General features: G+C 37.1%; 1 non-coding gene across 1 annotated transcript; it reads left to right on the forward strand.

Moving 5' to 3' along the window:
• Positions 1–7,375: 7,375 nt before the first annotated feature.
• Positions 7,376–7,482, forward strand: LOC135278114 (U6 spliceosomal RNA). Its single transcript, XR_010345673.1, has one exon. It is a non-coding gene; the product is annotated as a U6 spliceosomal RNA (small nuclear RNA).
• Positions 7,483–8,564: the final 1,082 nt, after the last annotated feature.

Raw genomic sequence — 8,564 nt, forward strand, 5'->3', positions numbered from 1 at the left:
ATGCAGCCATCAAAAACGATGAGTTTGTGTCCTTTGTAGGGACATGGATAAACCTGGTAACCATCATTCTCAGCAAACTGACACAAGAACACAAAATCAAACACCGCATGTTCTCACTCATAAGCAGGTGTTGAACAATGAGAACACATGGACACAGGGAGCGGAGCACTACACACTGGGTTCTGTTGGGGGGAAATAGGGAAGGGACAGCGGGGGGTGGGGAGTTGGGGAGAGATAGCATGGGGAGAAATGCCACATATAGGTGAAGGGGAGGAAGGCAGCAAATCACACTGCCACGTATGCACCTATGCAACAATCTTGCATGTTCTTCACATGTACCCTGAAACCTAAAATGCAATAAAAAAAGAAAAAAGAAAAAAAAATACACCATAGAATGCAATGCATCCATAAAAAATAATGAGATCATGTCTTCCTGGGACTTGGATGGAGCTGGAGGTCATTGTCTTTAGGAAACTATGTGCAGCAACAGAAAATCAAATGCCAAATACCACATGTTCTCACCAATAAGTGGGAGCTAAATGATAAGACATAGACACATAGAGGGGAACAACAAACAATGGGGCCTATCAGAGGGAGGAAGGTGGGAGGAGAGAGAGGATCAGGAAAAATAATTAATGCGTAGTAGGCTTAATACCTGAGTAATAAAATAATCCATACAAGAAACCCCCATGATACATGTTTACCAATGTAACAAACTTGCACATGTACCCCCAGACTTAAGATAAAAGTAAAAGAAATATACAATTCTTTCATTTAATTATCAAGAATAGTACCTATCAAATGTTGGAAGACCTGCTATAGCAAAGATTTCAAGATCAATAGAATACAGCTTTGGCTTTAGATGAAATTGCAAGCTAGTTAGGAAGACATGTATTTAAAGCAATCGTTAGTGGCCCACTGTCTGACTCAGAGACTGCACAAACAGGGTTCATTAATTATGCTTAGCGGGTAGGAAATTCAGTAAAAGGCTTCACAGAGAAAGACCTGCTGAGACTTTAGCATCAACACATGGTTCTTGGGTACACTAAACTCCCAGAATTCACCACTGTACAACTCATTCACATAACAAAAAACAACAACAACAACAACAAAAAACACTTGTACCATAAAAGCTATTGAAATTTAAAAATACTAAACCTATAAAGTTAATGTAGACAAAAAACATATTGTTCTCAAGCTGAACAAGGAGTACAGGACATTACAGAAAGAAAAATACATTTCTACAGCTCTTAGTATTAACAAAGAAAGCATGCGTGTTATTGGAAGTCTAAGTAAATGAAGTGACTAGAGTGTAGGTATATACAGACAAGTGTTTTTAATTCTAGAGTTTCATAGGGTAGAGATCACAGAGGGATTTGAATGACATTCAGCAGAGTTTCAATTACATAAAGATCCAGCACAGCTGTGCCTATTTCTCTGCTTTCATGTGGGAAAATGAATCCCATATCTTTCTAAGTATAGCTAATAGAAATATGTAAGTTTCTGAATATGGGTTTCTGGTCAATAAAGATTTTCATTCCAGAGTGGTTAATTAGTTTTACAACATTCCCACACCTGACTTGGCTTGCACACGGCTGCCTGGACAACCATAGCATCGACATATGCAGTAAGAATGCATTGAACACTTTATTAATCACTGAGGCAACTGAGTCTGGTCTCATGAACATGGGCTTTAGGACCTACTCTGCTGCTAGTTAAAAGTAAAAATATGCTTAAAAACAACGTGATATGAGGCTTTGCGTGGAAGAAGTTATGGTAAGATGGAAGCAGGCACTAACAAGGCAACCGCGAGCAAGACCTGAGATAGAGCTGCTGCCTTCCATGGAGCTTGAATCCCCTTTGCCAAAATCCCCTCTACTTCCTGTGAAACACTCATGCTGAGGACAGTGGCAACCATCATTTATCATCCCCACTGCATTGATTTAGAGTTATAAGCAAAGGGAAATACTTGCTGAACTTAACCTTCCGTTAAGTGTTGGGGGTGAAAATGGGTAGTTCTGGCTATGCTGCATATTTCGAGAAAATATAACTGTACATGTATATTTTTAACTGAGAAACATTTATCTGATTTCAACATGCAAATAAAGTGCTCATGGATCCATGAAATTAACATAAGATAAAATTGAGCCTGCCTTGATTTATTCCTTTTCATACTAATGCAGTGTAAGAAATTATTGTATTAGTAACTCTCTGGACATCAGTCTCCTCTTTGCGCCTCATGTTCAGGGTAACTTATATCCCCTGTGTGGCCTCTGGAGCACTATGAACACTGCTGTCACAAAAAGGGGTCTAATCCAGTGTACTGAGTAGAAAGGCTCAAGTAGCTACCAGGCTTGGCCTCCAGCAAGTTGCTTAAATTTTCTTGTCTTTGGTGTTTTTGTCTTTAAAATACAATGAAAGTCCTACTTGTTCCATTCTATGAGTTGACTTCTAAATACCTATAATGGTAATACACAAACAGTAGATTCCTTGCTTTCTCTTATTACATTATTTACACTATAGCTAAAGCACTATACTTTAGTGCACTTGAGGGTCTTAATCATAAAATATTGGCTACTATACATGGGCAGCATTCTATTAGTAGGCTCAGAACTGCTAAGTAGTCTATATAGATTTTTTTTTTGTTTAATTTACCAAAACCAAACACATGATTCTTTAACCTCTACCCAAACCCAGTTTTACAGATGAGGAAACTGAGACCCAGGAATCACAGTTAATTTGCAATTCCATATCCATTCTATTGCAAATCCTGTGCTTTTATCTTGTCAAATGGGTCCCTGACAAACGACTAGTAAACAGCGTGTCAGGATTTGAACCAAATATGAATTCTAACCCCATGGTGTTAGCTGTAAGGCTCGACTCTAATTTATAATTCTTTGTGCCTAGATTGGCTATTGAATACCAGGGTCTAATATGTGAGTAAAGAATGTTTCAATGAGGGTATGGATGAAATATATCCATAAAACATACAAAATATGTACATACTATTTACAAACATATGTACAAACTCATATTTATGAACACTCTATGATTTTCTTTGGCAAATATTATAGAATTTATCACAGCTAAGAAAACGTTTCAGGTATTTCATGTATTGTGTTGGCAATGCCATCTTAATAGCTCTCCTTTGTTTATGTAATTTTGAATAAAAATAAACATTTTTAACTCACTTCAGGCTTATAGCAAGAATAATCGCACATTAATAAACTGTCATAGCCATCATTTACTTTGACAAAATAAAAATCATACATGTGATGAGATAATTTATATATATCATCTCTCTTAATGGTCGGTTTTCCTATGTGATTTCCTCATGAAGCATGCCTGTTCATCTTTATTTTTTAGAAAGGAAACTGAGGTTCAGGAAAGTTGGCTCATTTATCTAAGGTGTCACAGCTAATAACTTTCAGAACTGTATCTTCAACCCAGGTATCTGACACCAAAATATATTCTGACTCCAACTTCCATGCACACATTGCCTGCACTGATGTTGATCCGTCTCTTCGGGATGGCAAATGTTCATCATATGACGTAGATTTGTCATTTGAAATACCCAAATGTGATTTGGAAACTAGTCTATAAATAAACAATCTTTGTCAAACTGGCTCAAAGCAAGATATGACTATAGAAATAGAGATTTTCCATTGTGGCTTCAAAATTGTTTTCTGTATGCTATCAACTCTCTCAACCCACTTCCCAGCACACATGCTCTCAGAATATCAGACTAGATAAAGGTTGTAATAATAAATCCCAATATTTCTGTCTCATCTGGGCTGAAGCAATGAAGCAAACTGACATTAAATTTTTCTTCTTTCTGCCTTCTTCCTCCACTTGGCCCTTCACCTGAAAATTCCCAGCTCAATTTAACTGAAGATTGTACTGAGAGACCAAAGGCTAAGACATTTGTAGCTTAACGCATGACATAGATGGCAGAACTTTGATGAATTGGACAAATGAAACACTCCATTCTGTGAAGGAGTACCTGTCCAAACTGTCAGGGTAAGGGTGGGGATGGAAACTCTAGCTCATACGCTGCTTGCTAAAATCTGCAGCACATGTGTGTAGTGATGAAAGGTGAGAGAGCCCTGAGATTTACCAAAGGAAGTGCTCCAGAGTCGTAAGAGTCAAGTGGCATCTGATCACACAGCTGCCCAGTCTGACTTACAATGTGCTCCAACCAATGCTTTCCTGAAACTCAGCTTCCTCCTCTGCTAAGGTAAGGCTAAGACACCTATCTCTGAGCATCACTGGGATAAGGTTTGTTAATTGTTTTGTAATGATCAATTTAATAAATGGAACATAGGTGACCATTAAGTGGTAGAGAACGTTATTGCTGTATTAAGTCATATATCTATGCAATATATAACATTATATAATAGTAGTAACCACAAAGTGCCAGTTCAGGTTGAATTAGGCAAGACAAGGTAACAGAGAAGTCTGATGTGGTGGGGAGCAGTGTGCCAATAACACAAGGTAGCAAGGAAAGAGCAAAAAGAAGAATTGTTCGGTGGTTGAAAACTAGGATTCTTGTCAGCCAGATCTCTCTCTGCCATTTAACACTTGAATGACTGTGGTTGAGTTAGTTAAACTTTAAGGTTCAGTTTCCCTATCTTTGAACTAGGCACAATATTGATTTTATCTAACAGATTTTCTGCAACCATATATATACATATATGTGTGTATATATATATATAAATTTATACAGATTTTAATATATTAAATAACATGTTTATGTATTTTTTAAATATATGTGCATATATTTAATATGCAATATGAATTATTAAATGGATATTTAAATCTGCGTATATTAAAATTATGTAAATCGCTTAAGTGCCTGACACACAGTGAATCCTCAACCAATATTACTTATTTACCATTATTATTCATTAAGCACTACGTAATACCTGACATATGATCAAAACATCTAAACTAATTCTCTCCACTGGCTATACTTCTAAGTTCATTTGTGTTTTTTCTCTAGCACAGGATAATTTACTTCATATGTGGTGCCTAACCTTCCCTACAGTGACTATTCTAGGAGAATCTGGTAGAAAACTACAAGGCTTCTTGTGACCTATCATTAAAAATCTCACAACATCACGTCTCTTAAATTCTACTGGGCTAGCAAGGCACTAAGGACAGCCTGAGTTCAAGAGAGCAAAACTATATACCACCTCTCCACGGGGAGTAGTAGCAAATAATCTATAGCCATCTTTAACCTATCCCAAGGAGCAAACCCATAGTGAAAAGCTTCCTTAGTCTGCTTGGGCTGCCATAAGAAAATACCATAAACTAGGTGGCTGAAACAATGGGAATTTATTTTCTTACAGTTCTGGAGACTGGAAGTCAAGAGATCAGAGTGTCGACAGGGTCCTGTCCTGGTGAAGTCACTCGTTCTGGCTTATAAGCTTCTGACTGTGTCCTCACGTGGTCTTCCTTTGTGAAAGTTCACTCTTTCTTCTTATAAGGCTACCAATCCTATCAGATTTGGACCACATCTTAATGATCTAATTTAATCATCTTAAAAGCCCTGTCTCCAAAGATGGTCACATTGGGGATTTGTGCTTCAGCTTCTGAATTTTCAGTGGGCAGAATGCAGTCAATAGCAACATCAGAGAGAGAACAAGACATACATACCATCTCTTGAGCAATTGTGCCCAGTCATGCCTGAAGCTATGTCTACCACCAGAATTCCTTAATGAGAACCATCACGTTCTACTTTGTTTTATATAAGCCGATTTCGATCAGTTCTTCTGTTATCTGTAAAAGAAAGTTGGTTGATACAACAGGCAAATTTTTAGTGCCACCTTACAGGTCGCCAAGGGCAAGAATGGGATTTATTAGAATAAATTAGAGTCCAAACAGAAGCACACATGGAAAATAGTGACATCAGTGAGTTTGCAGGATCTGAGGACATAAGGCTACAATGGCTTAATTCCAAATGTCGTCTGTTACTAGCTTGAAGCTACCTTTAAAACACAGGATGTGAACTTTTTAATTTACTTAGAAAGTCTTCAAGGCATATTCAGTACCTGAAAATCAAAAGCAAAAAACACCACAATTGAATCAAAACACCTTCGAGCATGTAACGTAGATGCCACTTAGAAACTCTTGAGTTTGATTAGAAATGTATTTATTCACAAGACTGATGATATTCAATTCCTTTCTTTATGGAAGAGAAAAGCAATGGCCAGAGAATCAAAGCAATGTTTGCATCGTGGAGTACAAAAACACTAGTTTTTACAATAAAGATCTTGAGTCGTGGTTAACATAAGCATAACGTTTCCTGCTTTTCAGAAAGCAGCAACTCTGCATTTCTTATAACCCTGTCCTCACTCTGATTATTCACTTTGAAGGAAGGACAATCAGGGTGAGCGAGTGGCCCTGAAGGCAAAAAAGAGGGTTTTCAGGCATAGGTAGGGAAATAAGGGAGTATCTCCAAACAACAAAGGTGACTTGAGCTTTACTAAGGTAAGATGCTGAGAATAGATGCCCATTAATCCCTGTCAAATGGGTCACAGGCACCTCTGTCAACCAAATGTGTGACTGTGTACCTAACGGTGTGTGCTAAGCCAGGATATTAAGGCACAGGGAGCAATACATCTCCCTGCCGCCCTTCCTGCCCCTGCTGAATGCCTTAGGTCAGCATCCGACTCTGACTGCAGAGAAGAAAATGACACGTGCAGAGAACAACATGGAAAGGAAATAAAAGTCCTTGAGCAGAGACAGATGAGAAAAATTATTTTATATGGTATGTTAAAGAAGGGACAGAAAATTCAGCAGGTTTATGCTCTTAGAGGCCTAATAAACTGATCAAAAATAAAATAATTGTCCTAATGCTTATTATATGATAGTTTTCTCTTAGAAGAATACTTGTTAGCCACTTCTTTCATAAAAAGGATCACTTCTTTTTATATAAGCACTAATCATGTTATATATTTGTTAACCTAAGTTTCTCCCCTTCACTTCTAGTCTCTCTCTCTCTCTTTCTTTCTCTCTCTCTCTCTACACACACACACACACACACACACACATACATATATACGTATTCATGCATATATTTCTTAATATCATCCATACTTAGTTTACATGTGTTAACATTCTCACGTATAACACATGTACACACAGTATGGATCATCTTAAGAAATAAATCCATGAATATGTATTGTTACAAGTGACTTCATCCTCTTTTATTTCTGCCTTGTATCGTTTCTCTCTGTTAAAGCCCTGATTTAAAAATTGCCAAAAATTCTGCAGTTTAAATGTCATGGGCTACGAACAAAAAGAATGGATGAGATAAAAATGTTTGGAAAAGTGGGGGGAAATCTGAAAATTTTAATAAAAACTCAAATTTGTGCTCGCTTTGGCAGCATATATACTAAAATTGGAACAACACAGAGAAGATTAGCATGGTCCCTGCACAAGGGTGACATGCAAATTTGTGAAGTGTTGCACATTTTTTCCAATTTGTAATAAAGATTTTTTTTTAATTAAATAAACCCTCAAATTTGTTAGAATGTTTAGGGAACTGGGAATCTGGGGAATTGGATTTTCTGTCTATGAACTCTCTTATTTCAGCTGTCATCAGAATGATTGCAAATACCTAAGTCCCTAGTCTTCCTTCATCAACCTAACATGATTGCATCTCTGCTTAATGAGTCTGAGTTCTTTGAGATCTTGGGCTCATCAGTGTTCACTATGTGGAATTTGATGTTGATATAAACGTTTTAGGAGGTAGAGTTTGTTTACTTCTGAGTTTAGAATGCAAATACCCATGAACTTTCTTGGTTTTGGTCGAATCTCAATATACTTATATTTGAAGTATCAGAAAATATTAGAGGAATTTCATAGTAATATATTATTGGTGATTATTTACAGCTTACTATGCATTAGGTATTGTGGTAGTTTTTCATGTGCATTACCTTATTTATCTCTGAAAGCCACACTAGGAGTCTGATACTAGGAATCATTTTTACAGATGATGAACTGCTAGGCTAGAGCAGAGCTTCTCAAACACTAGTATTCTTTCAAATCACCTTGTGGATCTAATTAAAATGCCAATTCTGAATCAAATACCTTGTTTCAGGCCTGAGATTCTGCATTTCCAACAGGTTCCTAGGCCAATAGTCAACACTAGGGGAAAAGAGGACTTTGAAACATTCCAGGCCCCTAGCTAGCTGAGAAACTAGACTAGCACTTGTGAATTCAGATAACCACCCTTGACCACTATCAGATTCAGCAAAATTCCATGATGTTTCTAGAATTCCTTCCCTGTCTACGGCAGACACTAACATTGTACTCCAGCATTCTCTCTTTCCTAGCCAGGAAAATGAACCCACATTTCTTCTCAATGAAAAAATTCCAAAAATTCACTGGTAATAAACCAATCAGAATTGACCTGTGACATGAATCTTGTTTTCATGATGCTACACTTTCTATTTTGGCCAAAAGACTTACATGTCAGTCTTCCTTGAAAAAAAAAAAAAAGTAAATCAGTTGTTTCTAAAATTGTTATTTAAAATGAATTCCATGAGAAGCATAGA

This window comes from Aotus nancymaae, unplaced genomic scaffold (assembly GCF_030222135.1).
Source record: "Aotus nancymaae isolate 86718 unplaced genomic scaffold, 86718_ANA_hifiasm-v0.15.2.pri h1tg000036l, whole genome shotgun sequence".
NCBI lineage: Eukaryota > Metazoa > Chordata > Mammalia > Primates > Aotidae > Aotus > Aotus nancymaae.